General features: G+C 41.4%; 1 protein-coding gene across 1 annotated transcript in view; it reads right to left on the reverse strand.

Moving 5' to 3' along the window:
- Window positions 1-19,501, reverse strand: part of BCL9 (BCL9 transcription coactivator) — a 104,511-nt gene extending 85,010 nt beyond the window's left edge. The window contains exon 1 of the mRNA XM_004380330.2: window positions 19,209-19,501. The gene's annotated coding sequence lies outside the window, so the exon portion shown is untranslated. The remainder of the gene's footprint in view (window positions 1-19,208) is intronic.
- Window positions 19,502-22,782: the final 3,281 nt, after the last annotated feature.

Consider the following 22,782-nt stretch of genomic DNA (forward strand, 5'->3'; position numbering starts at 1 on the left):
GAAAGTGGCATTTGAACCCAATCTTGAAGGAAGGATAAGCATAATGTCAATTGACAGAGCTTGGGAAAAGAGAAATTGAGCAAAGAAGACAAACCAAACCAAAACAAGAGACTTTAGCTGAGTTTCTACCTTACAGGGTGAAGACCAGTATGTTAAATACACATTCTCGTAGCACGTGGATAAAGTCCATATGCAGCAGATGCATACTTGGCCTCTAAACAGGATTAGGATGTAGAAACTTAATTTATTCTATACCCAACAAGGAAAAACAACCTGAACCAACAATTAAAACAGACAGACTATCAATCATAAGTATACTTACGGGGGACAAGACAGCAAGACAGAATGTGTTTTACATTAGGACTATGTAAAAAAAAAAAAAAATCCAGGAAGTCTGGTATTGTATGTAAGAAATACTGGAAATTCGAAACTACAGACTAAAATCTCCAATCAAAGAATAGACAGATAAATGACTCTTCTGGCAGTACCTACTTAGTACCACATAAAACAGCAGAGTACTGATACTGGCATACCATTTGGTCACTCTGGGGATTTGTAGACCCTGACTGGATTGCCGGACAATTGTAGATCCCCAACCTAGGATGCCTAGAACACAGTATTCCATTTTCTGACTCCTTCCATAGAAATCTGTTTAGTGCAGACTAGGAAAATGCCAAAATATTCTTATGATTAGTATGAGTAGATATTTCCCCACTTCCACTAAAAAACCTAATCTTCGAAAACACCATTATCTGTCAATATATTACCACAGTAGCTAGCTACTTTATACTACCCTTTAAAAACCCACTGGTATGAGGAAAAAGGAAACAACAAACTTTTAGCACTTGCTTATTTGTCCCTCAAGGACCATTGCAAATGTCATCTCCTACATGAAGTCTTCCCTCCTTCATTCCACCACCATTCATTTCACCAGCAAATAAATTGTTCTTTCCTGAACTACCACAGTTCTTTGATCCATTGTTATATGGTTTATAATTAGTTGTGTGAGCGTCTGTCCCCCTCCACCAGAATGAAAGCAACCTTAAGGGCAGGGATTCAGCCTTATTCATCTTGCATTCCCCCACAAAGCCAAGCTCATTTTTCATTGCCTGGCAGACGAGATATTTAATTTTTTTTTTATTGCACTTAAATGAAGATTTACAGAACAGATAGTTTCTCATTAAACAGTACACACATTGTTTTATGACATTGGTTAACAACCCCATGACATGTCAACACTCTCCCTTCTTGATCTTGGGTTCCCTATTACCAGCTTTCCTGTTCCCTCCTGCCTTGTAGTCCTTGTTCCTGGGCTGTTGTGCCCCATTAGTCTCATTTTACGGGGCTGTCTAATCTTTGGCTGAACGGTGAACCTCGGGAGTGACTTCACTACTGAACTGAAAGGGTGTCCAGGGGCCATACTCTCGGGGTTTCTCCAGTTTCTGTCAGGCCATTAAGTCTGGTCTTTTTTTGTGAGTTAGAATTTTGTTCTACATTTTTCTCCAGCTCTATCCCGGAGCCTCTGTTGTGATCCCTGTCAGAGCAGTCGGTGGTAGCCGGGCACTATCTAGTTGTACTGGACTCAGTCTGGTGGAGGCTGTGCTAGCTGTGGCCTATTAGTCCTTTGGACTAATCTTTCCCTTGTGTCTTGTTTTCTTCATTCTCCCTTGCTCCTGAAGGGGTGAGACCAGTGGAGTATCTTAGATGGCTGCTCACAGGCTTTTAAGACCCAAGACACTACTCACCAAGGTAGAATGTAAAACATTTTCTTTATAAACTGTGTTATGCCAATTGAGCTAGATGTTCCCTAGGATCATGGTCCCCACAGCCCTCAGCCCAGCAATTCAGTCCCTCAGGGAGCTTGGATGTGTTTATGGAACTTCCATGACCTTTCCTTGTACAAGTTGTGCTGGCTTCCCCAGTATTGTGTACTGTCTTACCCTTCACCAACTTACCACTTATCTATAGAAAAGAGATATTTAATAAGTTTGTTAAATGATTTCATCAGGTCTCAGAAACCTTATTTTGACATATTTTAATTACTAAAAAAATTTTTCCTCTGTACTTGTTCCAAAATCTACCCTTGTCTGTTAGTCATGGTGCCCAGATTCAGATGCAGCATCCTTAGAACTGTGTGCCTACTACTATCCTTCATTCAACCAACCCTTGTCTCTGGTAGTGAACTGAAGAAGTACTGCCCTTAAAAACACCTGGATCTTGACTCTGTCACTTAGCAACTATGTGGCTTTGGAAAACCTTTGAAGCCAAACCAACCTAGTTTCAGATAGACTCAAGCTCTGTGTGCCACTAGTTGTAGAGCCCTGGTGGCACAGTTGTTAAGAGCTTGGCTGCCAACCAAAAGGTTGGCAGCTTGAATCCACCAACCGTTCCTTGGAAACCCTATGGGGCAGTTCTACTTTGTCCTATAGAGTCGCTATGAGTAAGAATCAACTCAACAGCAATGGTTTTGGTTTTTGGTTTGGAGTTGTATGACTGCGGTGCAGTGAATTACTTAATATGACACTTCTAACCATAGTCTTTGTAACTCCTGCCAAATGACTGGGTGGGACTATGCAAATGAGGTGCTCGTGGCCCACCAAGGGGATTGGGTAGTTTGTTAATAATGTAAACAAGGTACATAGCATCCTTGTCAGGGGGACCATGCAAATAAGGTGTATGGAACCCTAACAAGGGGATTGGTCAGTTATGCCATCCTGCTAGACTTAAAGGAAGACATATATATATATAGAGAGAGAGAGGACTGTAACATGGAAGACAGCGAGAGATGGTGGCACAGCAGTAGCAAGAGCGATACCGGCAGAGGCAGCAGAACCAGGAGATCAACAAGACCTGGCAGTAGAAGGTCCCAGCAGGGCCCGGCAGCAGAGGGTGAGAAGAAACTTTTCTGGTCAACAGACTGTGTCCTGAGTTGTTTCTGTTACTTCCAAGTTGATCCCAACCGAGTTGTATGCTGTTTCTTCCCTAATAAACCACTTAACTGTAAATATGCTTTGTGAGTTCTGTGAGACATTGCAGTGCATTACTGAACCCAAAGAAGAGAGGGGGAATAGTTGATGTTAGAGATGATGGAGTGGTACAGCAGTTTGGAAAAACTGGACATTTGGGACATCTTTAACTTCTGCTTCATAGGAAACAGCTTTGTGTTAATCCTTATAAAAGAAAGTATTCATTTTAATGACTTTGGGCAAGTTAAACCCTAGACTTCAGTTTTCTCAGTTTTCTTGAGTTGAAATGAGGTAATGCATGAAAGGGTTTAGCTCAGTGCTTGGCACATAGCAAATGCTCAACGAACTATAATTGCATCCTCCTTCAAAAAGTGAAAATAAGGACTTCCGGGAAACATGGTGCTACGGTCAGAAGCACCACATCATCCCTCCACAGCAAAGATCAGAAAAACTGAGTCAAACAGAGTCACACGTCAATCCTGAAACCCTAAGCATCAAATGAAGAGATAACTCAGCCAAGTACCGAATGGAATAAGAAACTGACTGAGAACAGAGAGCGAGGAGAAATACATGCAGAGGTCCCCTATCAGCTACCGCAGCACGGATCTGCCATCTTGGACTCCTATTGGAGATCAGCAACCAGGGGATATGAGAAAGCAGCTTCACGGAGCTTCCAGCAGGAGACAGAACAACCAGTAACCAGTGATATAGGCTTTCCCACCTCCCACCCTTCTTCACTGCCACTTAACCTCCTCTGCTTCCTGCAGCCACAGTCTCTTGGCCGAGAAGCACCAGCTTCACCCCGGTGTTGCTTGGATTGCACCCGCCCACACTGGCCAGCTCCCTGAGTGCCTTTCGTTGGCTGCTGGTGTTGCTTTTTTCTGCTTCATTAGATTTCTTCCTTACCTCTCACCACCTCCCCCTCCTTTCTCTCAAATACCTGGCTCCGTGTGCCATCTTTGCTTCTTTCTGAAAGGCTGCGAAACAACACTTGACTGTGGAACTTCTTCCCGGCTGTGCCACCACGCTGGTGGGACCTCCGGGGCTTTTTTGTTTGCTCTGATTTGTTCTGTTTTGATTTGTTTGTTTTTCTTTTCTCAGCTTGGGAGCCCCGTTTAGCTAGGCAGTACTGCACAACTTGGAAGCTACTCCCTTACTCTGCACAGACACACAGGGACATCCCTGGGGGCATTTCTTTTTTCTTTGTTTTGTTTTCTTCTCTCTCTTATTCCCTTTTTGTCTTTCTTTATTTTCAGTTTCTTGATTTATTCATTTTTTTCTTTTACCTTTTTTATTTTATTTTATTTTATTTTTTTCCTCATTTTTCTCATCTCTCCACTCCAATAGCAAGTTCCCTTAGCACTCTTTTATGTTTTTGGCTACAGTTCCTCTCTCCTCTCTCTCATCTTTCCCATACCCATCTTAGCTCCACACATCACAATCTACCCCCTCCTTCCTGCCTACCTGCACCATGCACTGAATATCACACTCCCAAGCAGCACAGGCACCACCTACCAGAATCTGCCCTGCACTGATTCCTGGTCTGCATTGTCAGCCCTGGCACATGCCACAAACAACCCATCCAGCAACCCCCCTTCAGCTGGACCTGCCCTGCTGTACCATACCTGAATGACTGACCCTGCCCATTGGAGGAAGAGGTGAAAAGTATCGTGCAAACAACAAAGAACGCACAGCCCGCCTGCTCAGACATAACCAAATAAAACAAAAAAGCAGGGCGAAACAAACAATAAATGAGGAAAATAACGACTGAATGCCCCGAAGACAGCAGACAATATCAAAACATTTAGAAAAACAGGACAGGATGGTTCCAGTACACGCCCAAAATAAAACACCAGATGACCTTCCAGTAGAAGAAAAGGCACTAGACCTAACTGAGAGGGAATTCAAATCTCTAATATTCAGAATTATACAAGAGTCGAAGCAAAAAGCAGACAAAAAGTGAAGAAAAATAGACAAATTCATGGAAAATACAGACAAAAAATGGAAGAATTCAAGAAAATAATATGGGAAAAAAATGCTAAAATAAATTCACAACCAGAAATCATACAAAAACAACAATTAGAAAGCCAAAAGATAAAGATTTCAGAAATGGACAGTGTCATAGAAGGGCTGAGGAACAGGTTTGAAACGATGGAAGATAGGACCAGCGAAATTGAAGACAAACACTTGGATACAACTCTGAGGGAAAATCAGACAAAAAGAATGCAGAAAAATGAGGAAACCCTGAGAATTGTGTGGGATACAATCAAAAGCAAAAATCTGCGAGTGATCAGAACGGGGAGAAAACAGAAAACACAGAGAGGATCATTGAAGAATTGCTGACAGAAAAAAGCTGACCATCCAAGAAGCTAAACGAACCCCATATAGGATAGACCCCAAAAGAAAATCACCAAGGCATATCATAATCACACTCGCTAAAACCAAAGACAAACAAAGAATCCTGAGAGCAGCTCAAGAAAAACAAAAAGTCACATACAGAGGAGAAACAATAAGACTAAGCTCGGATTATTTGGCAGAAGCCATGCAGGCAAGAAGGCAATGGGATGACATATATAAAACCTTGAAAGAAAAATATTGCCAGCCAAGAATAATATATCCTGCAAAACTCTAGTTCAAATATGACGGTGAAATTAGGTCATTTCCAGATATACGGAAATTAAGGGACTATGTAAAAACCAAACCAAACTTACGAGACTTATTAAAGGAAGTCCTTCGATCTGAGAACAAACAATATCAGACCACAGGCTGAATCTAGGACACAGGATTGTACTAGCCAGATACCAACCTAGGAAATGAACTCTTAAGGACTATGCAAAACCAAAAGAATTACAACAGGGAACCAGAGAGGTTAATCTGTAAATGACAACAGCATCAGAACAATGAAAGAGGGAATAAACAGTGTAGGTATAGAACCTTCTAATGGAGAGAAAGTCAAGGGATACCGAGTAATAATAGACTGGTTCAAACCTAGGAAGATAAGGGTAAATTTCAAGGTAACCACAAAGAAAGTTAACACACCTACTCATCAAAATGAAGAAAAACATAAAGTCTCAGTAAAAACAAAACCCACAAAAACAAAAGAAATAAAAAAAAATCCACAAACAAAAGGAACTCAGCACAGTAGAGTAAGAGGAACAAAGAAAACGTCAGCACCACAAAAAAAGCACTACAAAATGCAATCTCCTAGGAATATATCCTAGAGAAATAAGAGCCGTCACACGAATAGACATATGCACACCCATATTCATTGAAGTACTGTTCACAACAGCAAAAAGATGGAAACAACTTAGATCCCCATCAACAGATGAATGGATAAACAAACTATGGTACATACACACAATGGAGTATTATGCAAAGATAAAGAACAATGATGAATCTGTGAAGCATCTCATAACATGGATGAAACTGGAGGACATTATGCTGAGTGAAATAAGTCAATCACAAAAGGACAAATATTGTATGAGACCTGTACTGTAAAAACTCATGTAAAAGTTTACACACAAAAAGAACACAATCTTTGTTGGTTACAAGGGATGGGAGGGGTGAGGGGGGAACTAAATAGACAACAGATAAGTGGTAACTTTGATGAAGGGTAAGACAGTACACCATACTGGGGAAACCAGCACAGCTTGTACAAGGAAAGGTCATAGAAGCTCCATAGACACTTCCAAACTCCCTGAGGGACTGAATTGCTGGGCAGAGGGCTGTGGGGACCATGGTCTCGGGGACTGTCTAGCTCAACTGACATAACACAGTTTATAAAGGCAATGTTCTACATTCTGCCTTGGTGAGTAGCGTCTGGGGTCTTAAAAGCCTGTGAGCAGCCATCTAAGATACTCCACTGGTCTCAACCCTTCTGGAGCAAGGGAGAATGAAGAGAACAAGATACAAGGAAAAGATTAGTCCAAAGGACTAATGGACCACAACTACCACGGCCTCCACCAGAATGAGTCCAGTACAGCTAGATGGTACCCGGCTACCACCACTGACTGCTCTGACCGGGATCACAATAGAGGGTTCTGGACAGTCCTGGAAAAGGATATAGAACAAAATTCTAACTCACAAAAGAAAGACCAGATTTACTGGCCTGACAGACTGGAGAAACCTCGAGAGTATGGCCCCCAGACACCCTTTTAGCTCAGTGGTGAAGTCACTCCCGAAGTTCACCGTTCAGCCGGGGATTGGACAGCCTCATAATGAGACACAGCAGTCCAGAGACAAGGACTAGAAGGCAGGAGGGGACAGGAAAGCTGGTGAAAGGGAACCCAAGGCTGAGAAGGGACAGTGTTGACATGTCATGGGGTAGTTAACCATTGTCATAGGGTAATATGTGTACTAACTGTTCAGTGAGAAACTATTTGTTCTGCAAACCTTCATCTAAGGTACAAAAAAAAATATTATTGAGATCAAATTGACAACATCAACTCAAAAGGTTTGATGGGAAGCCTGGGGGCAGTGAGTTGAAGATAATGGTGATGGAATAATTTGGAAAAGGATAGTGAGAATAGCAGCATAACTGGAAGAATGTAATTGATGTCACTGAATTATACATGTAGAAACTTTTGAAATGGTATAACTTTGGCTATGTATATTTTCACCAAAAAAGGTCCTCCAAGGTGGAGAAGGGAGAGTGTTGACATGTTGTTGGGTTGTTAGCCAATGTCATAAAACAATGTGTATACTGACTGTTTAGTGAGAAACTATTTGTTCTGTAAACCTTCATTTAAAGTACTATTAAAAAAAAGGTAAAAAAAAAAAAAAAAAAAGTGGAAATAAGAATACAAGTCCCTGAGGATTGTCTAAGAAACAAATGATATAACAAGTGAGTTTTACCTAGCACATTGTTTAGTCAATGTTTCCTTCCTTCCTATGTGCTCGAATTACTACAATTGACTGAGCACCTATTACATACCAGGCAATGTGTACTCTAACTTTAAATATATTAAATATATTAAATATATTATCCCATCTAATTTAATTCTTATAATAAGCTATTGAAATAATAATAATTATCCCTATTTTACAGATGAGTAAATTGAGTTTCAGAGAGAATAAATAACTCACCCAAGGTCACATAACTAGTTAGTGGCAGATTGTTCCAGAAGCTACAGATAAGAGAGACCAAGTATAGAACAGGGAAGTATGGAAAGAAAGTATAGAGGGTTTCTGCCCCCTAAGGAGCTGAATATTCCTATTTATCCTCACCCTGGTCCCCAATTCCAGGGTTATACTTGCTTTTTGAACTAGCTTCTGGGATCCACATCAATATATTCTCACTCTCACCATTCACCTCTTCTTGCTTTTCAAAAAAATTCATGAAATGATGTCAATCATCTAAGAACTAACTCTAATAATATACTTCCCTCTCCCAATTTCTTTCCTGGTTATAAATTTGCTATTTGTTCCCATGGTCTTCTTATCTCAGTTATACCAATTGTCATCCATGAAAGATTTTAATTTTTAATAACCTGATTATCCTTAATTTCCTATACTTTTATAATGTCCTTATATTAGACATGTCAGCTACATTTATTGCCAGGTATATGGAAGGAAAGACAGCCCTGCCAGAACCCTACTAAAAGGCAACCCTGTTTTATACCAAGTGACAAACCTCCTACCTCTACCCATCCTCCTTTGCCACAGCTACATGAACTAGAGGTGACCCTTGGGCAATGCAACAATAGGCTAGGTAGGAACGTATAAGACATGGCAATGAAAAGATGAGTTGAGTTACTGGGTTCCTTCTTGGGAATCTGCATTAGCGAATTCTGAGGGAATGAAGCAATTATCAGAGGGAAACTACATCTGAAAGAATATAAGGAGAGAAGCCATGAGGAAAAACCAGGGCCTGAAGAGGCTGGGTGGAGAGGGTAGTGCTCTGGACATGGGGGGCTTGGCAAATCAAAGTTGTGAGGAAGTAACAATTAGGTGTAAGCAAAAGCTATGAGATTGAGGGGTTGCTCATAGTGAAGCTAGAAGACTAAACTGTTGGTGTTGTGTGGCATTGAGTCAATTCCGACTCATAGTGACCCTATATGACAAAGTAGAACTGTCCCATAAGGTTTCCTAGGCTGTAATCTTTACAGGAACAGTTCGCCAGGTCTTTTCTCTCCACGGAGTGGCTGGTGGGTTCCAAATGCAGACCTTTTGGCAAGCAGCCAAGTGCTTAACTGTTGTGTCACCAGGGCTCCTTAGAAGTCTAAACTAGTGGGTAGCAAAAGAAGTCTGAGTAAAGTGAAGACACAGTGAGAGGAAGATTGCTATAAGAGGCGAGGTTGTCCCAAGAGCTAGCTGCCTTAGTACTTGATGGATTTTCAGGTTGCACCTAGAGCATCCTCACAGTGCCTGCTCCTTTTCTTGAGTAAACTTGAATGAGGCAGTTCTTTGCAACCAGAAGATTTTTCTTGGGGGTTCAGCACCTAAACCCATTTTTTAGAAGACGAAAGTTAAATTCTATTGTTCCCATCTCTGTCTCAGATGGGTCACAATTACATATTCCTGTAAGTCAAGCATCTACCTTAGTACCCTCAGATTGTGCAGATTATTCCTCAAAGAACTCTTTATTTTCACTCTTTCTAAGATAAAAGAAACCTCTCCTCTTTAAAAAACCAGTTGCTGTGGAGTCAATCCTGCCTGACTCATGGCAACCCCATGTGTGTCAGAGTAGAACTGTGTTCCATGGTTTTCCATGGGTGATTTTTTTTGGAAGTAGATCTCCAGGTCTTTCTTCTAAGGTGCCTCTGGATGGACTCAAACCTCCAATGTGTTGGTTAGCAGCCAAGTGCTTAACTGTTTGCACCACCCAGGGACTCTCCTCTTTAGTACTACTTCTCGTTGTTAGGTGCTGTCGAGTTGATTTTTGACTTGTAATGACCCCACGTGACAGAGCAGGCTGTAATCTAAATATCACCAAATAGTTCTGCTAGTTGGTAAGAGGGCAAACTTCACCAACTCATTTATCATCTGTGATTCCTTGACATAAGAATAAACTCTTAATAAGGGAACTACAAGGCCCAAGAATAGGAAGCATGACAAAGAGGATCTTTAGGGGAGAAAAGATAGGCATAAAGAAATGGGAGGATTCAGCATATGTAAATTATCTTGTTATGAATATATGATTTATGTTTTGCATCAGAGGTGAAGAGTAAATACCCTAATCCAAGAAATTTCCATTTCTTTTATGTGGGATATAAGGTTGTAAAATTTAAGATTCTAGCCTGACATTCTTTTTATATTTAGCTAAATTTATTAATGAGCTATATTTCAGTATGTTCAATATGCTCAATAAATTTCAACAGCATTTATTGACCTCCTGATCTGTCCTATCCTGCACTAGGTGCAGGGGATATAAACAATAAGACAGTCCCAAGCCTTGAGGGGATCATAACCCAGAGGAGGAGGCAGACAATTCCAGTGCAATGTAATAAGGGCCACATGAGTACGCGCCCAACCCAGTGGGTGGCAGAGCAGGAATGGGGTGGCTTGGGTCTTGGACGCCCAGGAAGAAATGCCCAGGATGAGTCTTGAAGGAACAGCAGGAGTTGGCTTGGCAAAGATGAGGCAGAAGTAACTTCCAGGCAGAGGCAGCAGCCTGAGTACTGGCGCAGAACCTAAAAATCCTGTACTGTTTAGATTACAGTTGCCTCAAACACCCCAGTGTGTCATAGACTTCTTCTATACAGTAAACCACTAATCCAGGCATCCTTAGAGCAAGTGTGCCCTTGATTCTCATTCAAGATGTCCCTTGTCCATAGACTCTAAGTAAAATTTCCCTCCTCAAACATATACAAGCCCCAAGGATAATAGAAAGTCCAATATATATAGTACTAGACAAGATAAAAGCCCTGGTGGTACAGTAGTTAAGCACTCAGCTGCTAACCAAAGGTTGGTGGTTCAAACCCACCAGCCACACCACAGGAGAAAGATGTGGCCGCTCTGCTTCTGTAAAGATTTACAGCCTTGGAAACCCTATGGGGCTCTTCTACTGTCCTATAGAGTCGCTAGATGCTGAGTTGGAATCGACTTGATGGCAATGGGTTTGATTTTGGTTTTGGACAAGATAAAGCTATCTCAGGATTTACAAATTTCTCTTCTGAGCAAATGATGGCTCAGTTTCTTTCAACTGCCTTTAATGGTAATTTTGAGTTTATTTTTCAGGAAAAAGTGATTATGGGTTTCATGGAAATTACTAAAGCTCTCCAAAGCTTTACACTAGTGGCATATTTATTTTTAAATTTTTTATTGTGCTTTAGGTGAAAGTTTACAGAACAAATTAGTTTTGCATTCAATAGTTTGTGCATAAAGTGTTCCATGACATTGGTTGCGTTCCCTACAATGTGTCAACACTCTTCGCATTTCCTCCCTGGATTCCCTGTTTCCTTTCGTCTGGATTTTCAACCCCTTCCTGCCTTCTCATCTTTGCTTTTGGGCAAACGTTGTCCTTTTGATCTCATATAATTGATTGTTCTAAGGAGCATGTTCCTCTCGGGTATTACTGTTTATTTTATGGGCTTGTCTATTGTTTGGCTGAAACATGGTCTCTGGGAATGGCTTCAGTTCCAGGTCAGAAGGGTGTCTTAGGGGCCATAGTCTCAGGGTTTCCTCCAGTCTCTGTCAGACCAGTAAGTCTGGTCTTTTTTGTGAATTTTACTTTTGTTCTACATTTTCTCCTGCTCTGTCGAGGACCATCCGTTGTGATCCCAGTCAGAGCAATGGGTACTGGTAGCCAGGCACCATGTAGCTCTTCTAGTCTCTGGGTTGTATAGGTTGTGGTTCATGTGGTAAACTAGTCCTTTAGACTAACTGCTCCCTTAAGTCTTGGTTTTCTTCACTCTCCTTTACTGTGGATGGGAAGAGACCAATAGTTGTATCTTAGACGGCTGCTCACTAGCTTTTAAGGCCCCAGATGCTACTCACCAAAGTAGGATGCAGAACATTGTCTTTATGAACAATTGTGCCAATTAATGTAGATGTCCCCCAAGTCTACAGTCCTTTGCCTTTGAGCCTAGCAACTTCGTCCCATGAGGTGTTTGGTTATGTCTAAGAAGTTTCCATGACTGTGCCCCTTGTGGGCTCTATTGTCTATATTAATATACATGCAACACCTACAATTATATATGTAGAAATATCCACAACCAACCAATACCTGCAGGTGAGTGTGCTCTCTTACACCCTCCCACACATCTTTAGCATACCTGTCTACCTACGTATCCATTCATAAATTATTGTTTAATACTATTGTTGCAGGATTATTTATGTTACAGTAATTACTGTACTTTCCCTTTTTGTGTTCCTCTCAGTATCTTCCTTTGCCTTGGTCATGTAGTGCTAACTTCCCCCATATTGTGTATTACCTTTCCCTTCACCAATATTAACACGTCTTCTATCTAGTTGGTAATTTTCCCTCCCTTCCCTGGTAATGATCAAAGAATTTTTTTTTCCAGTGGGTAAACTTTTTCTTTATTTTATAATAGTGGTCTCATACAATATTAGTCCTTTTGTAATTGACTTACTTCACTCAGCATAATGTCCTACAAATTCATACATGTTGTGAGATGTTTTGCGAAATCGTCGTTATTCTTTATCGTTGCATAGTATTCCACTGTGCGTAAATACCACACTTTGCTAATCCATTCATCTGTTGGTGGGCACTTAGGTTGTTTCCATCTTTTTGCTATTGTGAATAATGCCACAATGAACATGGATGTGCATATGTCTATTCATGTCATGGCTTTTATTTCTTTAGAGTATGATTGGTGGTCTTTAAGTAATTAACATAAAAATACATTTGGCAATTATTTAGATCATCAAAAATTAGATTAGCAATAATATATAGAATGCTTTTCTTTTTCTTTATTGTATCTTGCATTCAATAATAGCCAAACATTTTATGTATTTCTACAGAGTACATGCTTATATTCTAAAAAGCTTGCTGGTATAGTTGGCCCTCCGTATCTGTGGGTTCCGCATCCACGGAGTCAACCAACTGTGGATGGGAACTAGTCAAAAAAAAAAGAAAGCTCCAAAAAGCAAAACTTGAATTTGCCATGTGCCAAGCACTACACTGAATCCACGAGAATGAAGTGATGTGTAGGCATACCCTGCTGTAGCCTCCCGCCATTTTGCAGATTCTCAGTCTCTCTCCAGCACTCGTTCGAGCATTGTTCACCTCGAGTCTTGTCATTATTCCCTAAACAATACAGTACTGTATAACAACTATTTACATAGCATTTACATTGTATTAGGTAATCTAGAGACGATTTAGCATATAAGAGAGGATTTGTGTAGGTTATAGGCAAATATTATGCCATTTTATATAAGGGACTTGAGCATCTGCGGATTTTGGTATGGGGCGGGGGGGGGGGGGGTCCTGGAACCAACCCCTTGCAGATACCAAGGGATGATTGTATACATATTTAACTAACTTATTCCTGCTTTCCCATCTTTAAAGTTAATAATAGATTTAGGTATCTACTTTACATGATTATTATGAAGTTAAGCAAAGTAACAAATGTTAGGAATTTTAAGTAAAAAGGAAATGTAAGACAAATCCCATTCCCCAGTTTGAAGGAAATTATATGTCATGCATTATTATTATTATTTCAGATGGAGAAACTTAAGACCAATGCAAAGAGAGTAAGTGGTTTACTAACAGTCAAAGCAGCTTTGGAACTAGTCTCCTTGCTACAAACAAGAAGATATTCCTAAAACATGGTAGAAGAATTTACTCTGGTGCTCTAAAAATTGCATTAAGATCAACTATGTAAAATTTAAAAATTATATCTTTTCAAATGCTTAGACAATTTCAAATGAATAGTGCTTGGAATTACTCATAGAAAATACGATTAATGAAAACATCATTCACTCTTTCTTCCCTCTGTCCCACCTTCAGCCACATTCCAGATGCAATTTATTACTCACAATCTGAGGGGTATAATACACACACACACACATTCACACATGTATGTATATGTGTATATGTGTGTGTGTTCTGTGTTTAAATATAACACACACATATAACATACCAGCAAGTCTTCAACAATATCCTCCAGGAGTTGCACATCTTAAAGATTGTCAATATTCCTGTGACCCCCAAAAACATAGTGTTAAACACATAACATGTATCATCAACACTACAGTTGTTTAAACTGGTCCTTTGTGTCCTGAAAAACAATATATGAGCACAACACAAAAAGGAACAGTGCGATTTCTATGAAAAAACATGTGGGAATGGTGAAGCTAAGAGATGTACCCAGTGCCCATCCATTTTTAACTCATACTTATTTTACAGAAAGACATGCATTCAAAACAGCCTACTCTTTTGAAAATGGTTCTTAGTCTCCTTGCACATGTGTCCTGCATGCTGATTGGCATATTCCCGTAAAGTCCATAAATTAAAATACCACTTTTTCCTGTTGTGCCTTTCACTTCAAAGTGTCAACATAGTTTGCATGGTGAATGTATAGGAACAAATCCTATAGAGCTACAAAATCCACAACATTTCCTCTTTGGTAACCATAGTTCTTGAATTGGGCCTCAAATAATGTGACCAAAAGAACAGATTCATGGAAGATCCTATTCATGGAATCAAAGAAATGCTGAATAGCAGAGCTAGAAGGAACGGTAGATGATTTAGTTTAATTCCATCCTTTTAAATGAGATTCAGAAAAGTAGAGTGGGGAGTCCCAGGCCACAGACCGGCAAAACCAAAACCAGAACCTGGTCCAATGTACTTTGTAAAAAAAAACATGCAATTATTAAGTTAGAATTAGGAATCCTTTTTTTTTTTTTTATTGACTCTTTAAATTCTAGTCTTAAAAAGGTGGGGGGCGGGCAAAACTGAGGCAATTATTTGAACGCCAGGTCAACACCTTACCTTTGACCTGAATTATCTTGGTGATTGCCTCAGTTCACTGCTTCCCGTCTCTCACAGAGATTTGGCCTAACAAGAGAATTTAATCAGCTAACCATCTCTTCTGTTATTTTCTTCAGAGTCCTTGGGTAAATCACATAACCTTACTCAAATATAACAAGAATGACAATATTACTTAATTCACAGAGCTATTATGAGAGGACTTAAGTAGACATTATTTTAGAGTGTATTAAAATGTCAAAGTTTAAAAGGAATAGAGAAAATTTCTACTTTACATCTTACATATTTGTGGACAAGGGAAAACATAGAATCTCCTTCTATAAAATCCCATGCAAAAGCAGTATTTGTAACTAATGAGCTTTTGGAATGCCCTGCACGTTGTGTTGGTTTTCTCTTCAATAGGACTACAGGCTCTAGCATTTTTAGTTATACATGGTACCTACATGTTACACCTTTAAATGTCATCCCATTCTTCCTTTTTATTCCCCCAGAGTTAAGGACAACCTGGGTCACTGCTGTCTGGCTCCCCAGTTCTTTCAAATCTCTGCCCCCACTAGATCCTTCTTTTATTCACTTCCTCTACTCCCACTCAGACTACACTCCACTCCTCTCTTTGGATTGTTCTTCCAATGCCAATTTAGCTTGCCTCCTCCAGAGGCAGCTTCCCAGTGAGTAACACATTTGGGGCGGGGTTCGGGGGTGGGGGATGGAGAGTGTGTCAGAAGTGATCAAAGACTTGCAAATAAAGTGCATACCCCTCATAGGAGAAGGCACTGAACACATATGCCAAAGGCAGACCATGGCCCGCTAGGATTTGGTTTGTCACTACAACATGAGCAGGGTACATCCCTGCGTAACAACATTTAGGTACATAGAAATGACTTTGATTTTGCTCATCACACAGTTTAACCACACAACATGTGTAGGTTCCTAAAGTATAGGCAACAAACCTATGATTTATGTGTGGGTGGGGATGTCTGTCTTCTTTTTTAAACTAAATCAATTTAAAAAAAGAAAAAGATGGATTGACAACCCTGAAGACAGAACTCCTCTGAGTAATAGAGTAAGACACAATGTAGGAAATGGTGGTACAATCATTCTACCTCCATGGAAATGACTGGCATTTCAACCATTCTCTCCGTGGAAGAACACAAATAGGAGAGAGAGAAAGATGATCCTACCTTTGACAGCATCAAACCAGTAAAATTTTAATAACCCAACCAAAATGGGGACAGTTGAAGATTTTTGGTTTTATTCTCCCACCCCCCCTTTATAAGTAAATATATCTTCTTGTTGGGAGGGGTGGGAGAGACCATTTCACTATCTTACTGTCTTTGGAATTCCAAGATGACAGTGTTAACGGTGGAGTTTCCAGAAACTAAGTGTTTAATATTAACTGGACTAACTATGGAATAACTAAAGTGAGACAAGAATCTCACTAACCACACATCTCCTCCAACGCCTTTAGGATTTAACAGAACACAGAGGCTACAGCTACCTTGAATTACCCAGATAATGACAGTTATATAGGCCAGCTCACAACAAATGTGAAGTTATTTAATAGTACAAGTGGAAAGGGTTAACCGATATTAATTGTGTCTCTGCTGTACTGTGTGCTGAGAGACAGACAGTGAGAGAGAGAGAGAGAGAGAATTTTAGATAGTCTTTGGAAATGCTGAGCTCTGTTTAAGTAAGAATGCCACTGGTGGAATGGGGCTGGGCTTGAGGCAAGGGGGACTCAGTCACAAAGAAAATCAGAAGTTAGCTTACGTCCAGTTCTGGACTTCAGGTCAATACCTTATACAACTTTGTGCACTACCTCTGCTTGTTGTTCAATATACATTTATCAACATTATAATCACTGATTTGTATAACTATGGGGTTAATGTCAATCAGACCACAGAGACTATAAGCTCCCTGAGGGCAGAGGACATATCTGGCTTGTTTTTTCCAACATCATGAGTGCCTAGCAAAATGCCCAGTGCATAGTAAATGCCCCCCAAATATGAATTGAGTGGACAAATGAACACATGAATGAAATCATGCAAATTGATGTTGTGACGTGTTTGCCATGTTTGTGATATGTGGTGACATTAGCAAGGCAGAAGGAATGTGCTGTCATAATCCATGACTGCAGGCAGAACACAAAAGGTGCCTTTCTTTGACAGGCCCAAGGGCTGGGTGTGTAAAATCAAGTGTGGAGGTGAGGTAGGGTAGCTGGCATGCTGACCCTCAGGGCACTCTGAGCCCCTGGGTATGGTCTAGATGCTACCACAGCTTCATCGAGCTCCCTCAGATCACCGCTTATCTCTCCTGTATCTTAGTGTCCTCATCTAAAGCATGATACATAATTTTTCACTTCGCTTACATTTCTGAAATTCTAACATATTAGGAAGATACCTGGTCCCTGAAATCTTGCCAGACACAAACCATGGTAAAATATTCCACCTACAAAGTAGAAAACAATTATGCTTCATGATGTGAAGTACAGCTCCATTCCAGTAAAACACAAAGTGTAGGGGATGGAGGACCTTCTTGCCACCCTCTTAATGTCTTTCCTTTATCATTCCCCACACCAAGAAGTCAGGTTCCCTAGGCCTCTATGCAAAGAACGTAAGTATTCTCAAACCGGGCTGGCCCTTTGCTTCAATCTCTAGCTATCAAAGGGAGTTAGTCTGGTAAACATTTGCAGTTAGAAGGGAAGGAGGCACAGCCTCCCAGACTTATACAGATTTCTTTTTTTTTTTTTTGGACAGGTAGCAGAGTCACAGAAAACCTAGAATTAGGTAAGAAAGCTAAATTCCCCCAGAGAATTCAAAAAGAGCTACAATAGAGAGCCTTGAAAACAATCACAGTGTAAAAACAGAAGAAAGGAAATCCACAAATTCAAGAAAATAAGTCTATTTTTTTCTTAAAAATTTTTTTAAAAGATGAATGTTAGGAGCCTATTGGAGCCCTCTACTCCCTCTGTCAAGATGTCACTTAAAAAAGCAAAAGGTTTTATCCACAAAACCACCAGTGAGTAAACAGCCCTCACATTCTTAACCCTCATACAGAGAGTAAGCTATTTCCTCTCTGATAAACAGCAATTGTAAATAAATCTCATTTAATCTCTAAAAGCCACAATAAAAATCTTTAACCTCCAAGGTAGAGTTTACAGATGTGTCTGCGTACCCTGCCAGCGCCAGAAAATACAAGGTCTTGAATAAACTGCTAAAACAGGAGGCACGTTTTCTCTCTTGAGCATCTTACATTGACCTTCTTTTTAAAAAAAATATGTAGAAGGGAGGAGTAAAGGGGAAAACCCAACCCCTCCCACCCCATTCTCTACAAATCGGCCAATAAATCTAATGAAAAGACACAAGAGAAAAGGACAGAAGCCAACAGGTGGAAAAAGGCTTTTTGTTTCCTTAGAAATGCTCAGACACTTGATCTGTGCTCCCCGGTCTATTTGTCTCAGGGTGTCTTTAATGATGGTTTTATTATCATGATGATGATGATCAAGAATAATGATAACACTTCTACTTTGTGATTCCACAGGCTTTCTAGCTCCAAGATTTCTCGGAGCGTTTTAGACATAGTGATCAGCTCTATTTTGCTGAATTCCAGTATGGCACGCAGCATCCCCAATCAGCTCTCTCTCGGTGATGCTGATGGGGAAACTGAGGCACGGGGCACCCCAAAACTCCTTTACAGGATCTACAACCAGAGAAATCCCAGAGACTGGAAAAGTTTCTGGATTGTCTTGCGAGCAGAGTTCTCTCGCTCTCCCTTCTTGCCTGCCATGCCGCTCTGCCTCTGAGAGTCTGCGTTCGGGTGATGAGGTTTGGGGTACCTTCCCTTCACAACGAGGCACACCAGGGCGGTGTGTGGGAAGTCCACACACAGACCCACGGGCACACACGAACACACGAAGCTCGAGGCAGTCTCTGCAGTAACTCGGCAGAGCCCCAGCCAGCCCGGCTCCGCCTGAGAATGCACAGCCCGGAGCTTGCAAGGCCGCCTTGGGCTCCGGGCTGGGGCTCCTCGGAGGGAGGGCTCTACCTTTCTCTCCCTCTCTTTCAGGCTTCTCTCTCTCTCTTTCTTTTTTCCCCTCCCACCCTCCTCCCAGCCCTCTCCATCCACCCCTTCTCCCCCACCAACGCAGAGGCACAGATCGTGTTACTGGGGTTCCCTCCAAAGAGGGGCCATCCCCAGCCCTGAGCGCCTTGAAAGATTTCCAGGGGCAACGCAGGAGCGCCAATCGCAGGACCCCAGCGCTCCTCCTGAGCAGCGCAGGAATGAGACCCCCACTTCCAGGCACGGGCGAACAAGCCTGCTACAGAAGAAGGAATTGTTCGGGCGCTTACCTTTTTTATGAGGAGAAATTCTGGAGAATCATTTCAGAAGCTGAGGGGGGAAAGTGAATGAAGACAAAAAAGACCCTTTTCCTGCAATTCCTGGCCTCCTGGTATCAAGACACTAGGACAACATCAAAGCAACTTAGGGGGAACACTTTAGGGGCCTATTGTCTGCTCTGGTCTGATCTGTTTTTCTTCTGACTCCCCCTCTTGCTGCGGCGACACTTGGTACGGCCCAGGCATTCATGCCAAGTAGCTTTCACACATGGAAGCTTGTCTCAAGCAATTGCTGACAAGCCACAAACAAGACATTCTCCCTCCCTTCTCCGCGCTCCCCCCTACTCCTTCCTCCTTCCCCCTTTTCCTCCTCCCCCCAGTCTCCTCTCCTTTTCTTCTGAATGCAAAAACTAAAACTCTCCTGTGACAGGCGGGCTCGCAGGCTTGGCCTAGCTGCGCACGCAGACACACACACACACACACACACACACACACACACTCACACTTTCTCTCTCTCTCACGCAAGCAGCTCAGCTAGTTGCTGCTGCACTGGTGGAGTTGAGAGACAGGAAAAAGCCCAGGCTGTGTTGGGGGCAGGGAGAAAGAGCTGAATGGGAGAGCCACCTCCGGTGTCCTGGTAAAATGGCAGAAGAGAAGAGGTGAACCCTTTGGAAAAACAGCAGTGGCCACACACGTGTGCACACATACACAGACACGCAGGCACTCTGAGCTCCAGGAAGAGTGAAATAAATGACCCGACAAAGGAAAAAGCAAAGTCCAATCAGTTTGGAGTTGAGGGAGCCGGCAGATAAGAGGATGGGTGCACCCAGTACTGGGGCTTCTGTTGAATGTTTAGGTGGCTTTTTTCTTTTTACCAGAAAAAAAAAAAATTTTTTTTTTTTTGTTCCCTAAGGATCTAGTCTTTCTTCAGTGCATAACTGAGCATAGAACTGAGCTACTAGTTAAAACCATGAAATGTGTAAATGTGTGAGCAAACTTAACTGTGGGTTCAACTTGTACCAAGGATATTTTTAAAGTGGAGCCTTGTTTTCTTAAGCAGAAACCCTAGAGAGCAGTAGCAAGGAGAGTAGTAACAAGTAGTGTAAACTATGAGAGCTGTGAAGTGTAATGCTAAAGTTACTGATTGCCAGGCTGCTGGAATTTATGGAGGGTGGGCATTGCGCCTTGGAGGGGGAAGGGTAAGTCTCTGTGAGCCGTTTTCTAGGAATGAGGGAGGAATGAGGTAGGAATGAGGTAGGATAATGAATATGGCAAGAAGCAAGCTGGAATTGATTGGTGTGTGGAAGGAGGAGGAAGGTGGGGTGTGAAGGAGGGAAGAGAGAGGGGGGAAAAACACCGCATTAAAAAAGAAGAAGAAAAATGGAAGCCCAGAGATTGAAACATGCGGAGTAAATGTGATGGCAAAGGAAGGCATAAAATGTGAGCAGAAAGGAACACAAAGAATGTGGAAATTTGCAGATGGCATGTAATCAGGTATGCCAAGTGAAATCAGGAAGAAGAAGGACAGGATGATTATATGACATTCATATTTTTAGCATGTTGCAGAGTCACAAACCTCAGAAGGTCTCCTCTGCCTAGGCCAGGATAGCCACCCCTGTACAACCAGCATCTGAATGAAGTTCATGTACTAAACGAGGTTTTGTATTTTTCCAGGAAGGTCACAAATACTCTATATCTCAGAATCTTCCTCTACAAAATGTAAATTACATGAACACACATCACCCACTCTTTCATAAGAGTGCAGTAAGGAATAAATTATGACCTTGTACACTTAGCACTGGCTAAATCCGGGAATTGATGGAATACAAGTTGAGATGTTTCAACATGCAGATGACACAACCTTGCTTGCTGAAAGTGAAGAGGACTTTAAGCACTTACTGATGAAGATCAAAGACTACAGCCTTCAGTGGATTACACCTCAACATAAAGAAAACAAAATTCCTCACAACTGGACCAATAAGCAACATCATGATAAACGGAGAAAATATTGAAGTTGTCAAGGATTTCATTTTACTTGGATCCACAATCAACACCCATGGAAGCAGCAGTCAAGAGATAAAGGATGTACTGCATTGGGCAAATCTGCTGCAAAAGAGCTCTTTAAAGTGTTAAAAAGCAAAGATGTCACTTTGAGGACTAAGGTGTGCCTAATCCAAGCCATGGTATTTTCAGTTGCCTAATACGCATATGAAAGCTGGACAATGAATAAGGAAGATCGAGGAAGAACTGATGTCTTTGAATTATGGTGTTGGCGAAGAGTATTGAATATACCATGGACTGCCAGAAGAAGGAACAAATCTATCTTGGAAGAAGTAAAGCCAGAATGCTCTTTAGAAGTGAGGAAGGCAAAACTTTGTTTCATGTACTTTGGACATGTTATCAGGAGGGACCAGTCCTGGAGAAGGACATCATGTTTGGTAAAGTAAAGAGTTAGTGAAAAAGAGGAAGACCCGCAACAAGATGGATTGACACAGTGGCTGCACCAACTGGCTCAAGCATAGCAAAGATTGTGAGGATGGTGCAGGACTGGGCAGTGTTTTGTTCTGTTGTACATAAGGTGGCTATAATTAGAAACTGACTGGACAGCACCTAACAACAGCAATAACCCTAGCTAAATGACTACCTAGAACTCACCACATCAAAGACACATCCTTGTTTCCACTACATTTTTCCCTTAGTTGGTTTCTCCATTATCGCTGATCCCTAGAACTGTCTGTCCTGAAGACTCCCACTAATAATGATAATAATGGTGATAATGATAATAATAATTATTTTTTATTGAGTATGTACTTGATTCTAGACATTTTTCCAAGCATTTATATCATGAAGTCATTTCTGTTAATGTCGTCTGCATTTACAGATGATAAAAATAAGGCACAGAGAGGTTAAGTAACTTGTCTGAGGTAACATAGCAAGTTAGAGGTGGAGCTGAAATCAAATTCAGGTCTGTCCCAGCATTTAACCATTGCATTATGCCCTCTCACTCGAGGAACCCAGCTTCTCTATGGCACTCCAAGTTGAGTCAGCCATACAAGCACCCTGTTTTTTCTGCACCCCAGGGCTGGGTTTGGATTCTCTCACTTTAAGCCAGGGGACATTCTCACCTCTCCTTAGCAGGCTACTGACTAACTGTCCACTTCTAAGAGGTGGTGACTCACTCTACTCAATGAGGCCTCATAGGCAAGAATTACAGATTGCCAGGCAATGGAGAAAGCCCGTTAAGGTCAGAAAGGTTTCTCTTCCTTTAAAAAAAAAAAAAAAAGAAGGAAGCTAAAAACACCCACAGGGTGTTGATGCTGGCGACGACAGCTAACATTTATTAAGCACACATATTAAACAACCCCATAAGATATAAACTATCATTGCTTCTATTTTCTAGATGAAAAAGCTGAGGCACAGAAGGGAAGTAACATGCTAAGTTTACTGAGCTAGGAAGTGGTGGCTGAGATCTGGTCCCAGGCAGTCTTTCCCTCCAGAGACCATGCTCGCCACCACTATGCTATATTGCTAAGGGAGCAAAAAGAGTGGTTCAATTATTAGAGTGAAAATCTAGATGCTCAATGAG

The sequence above is a fragment of the Trichechus manatus genome, unplaced genomic scaffold, assembly GCF_000243295.1.
Source record: "Trichechus manatus latirostris isolate Lorelei unplaced genomic scaffold, TriManLat1.0 scaffold00073, whole genome shotgun sequence".
NCBI lineage: Eukaryota > Metazoa > Chordata > Mammalia > Sirenia > Trichechidae > Trichechus > Trichechus manatus.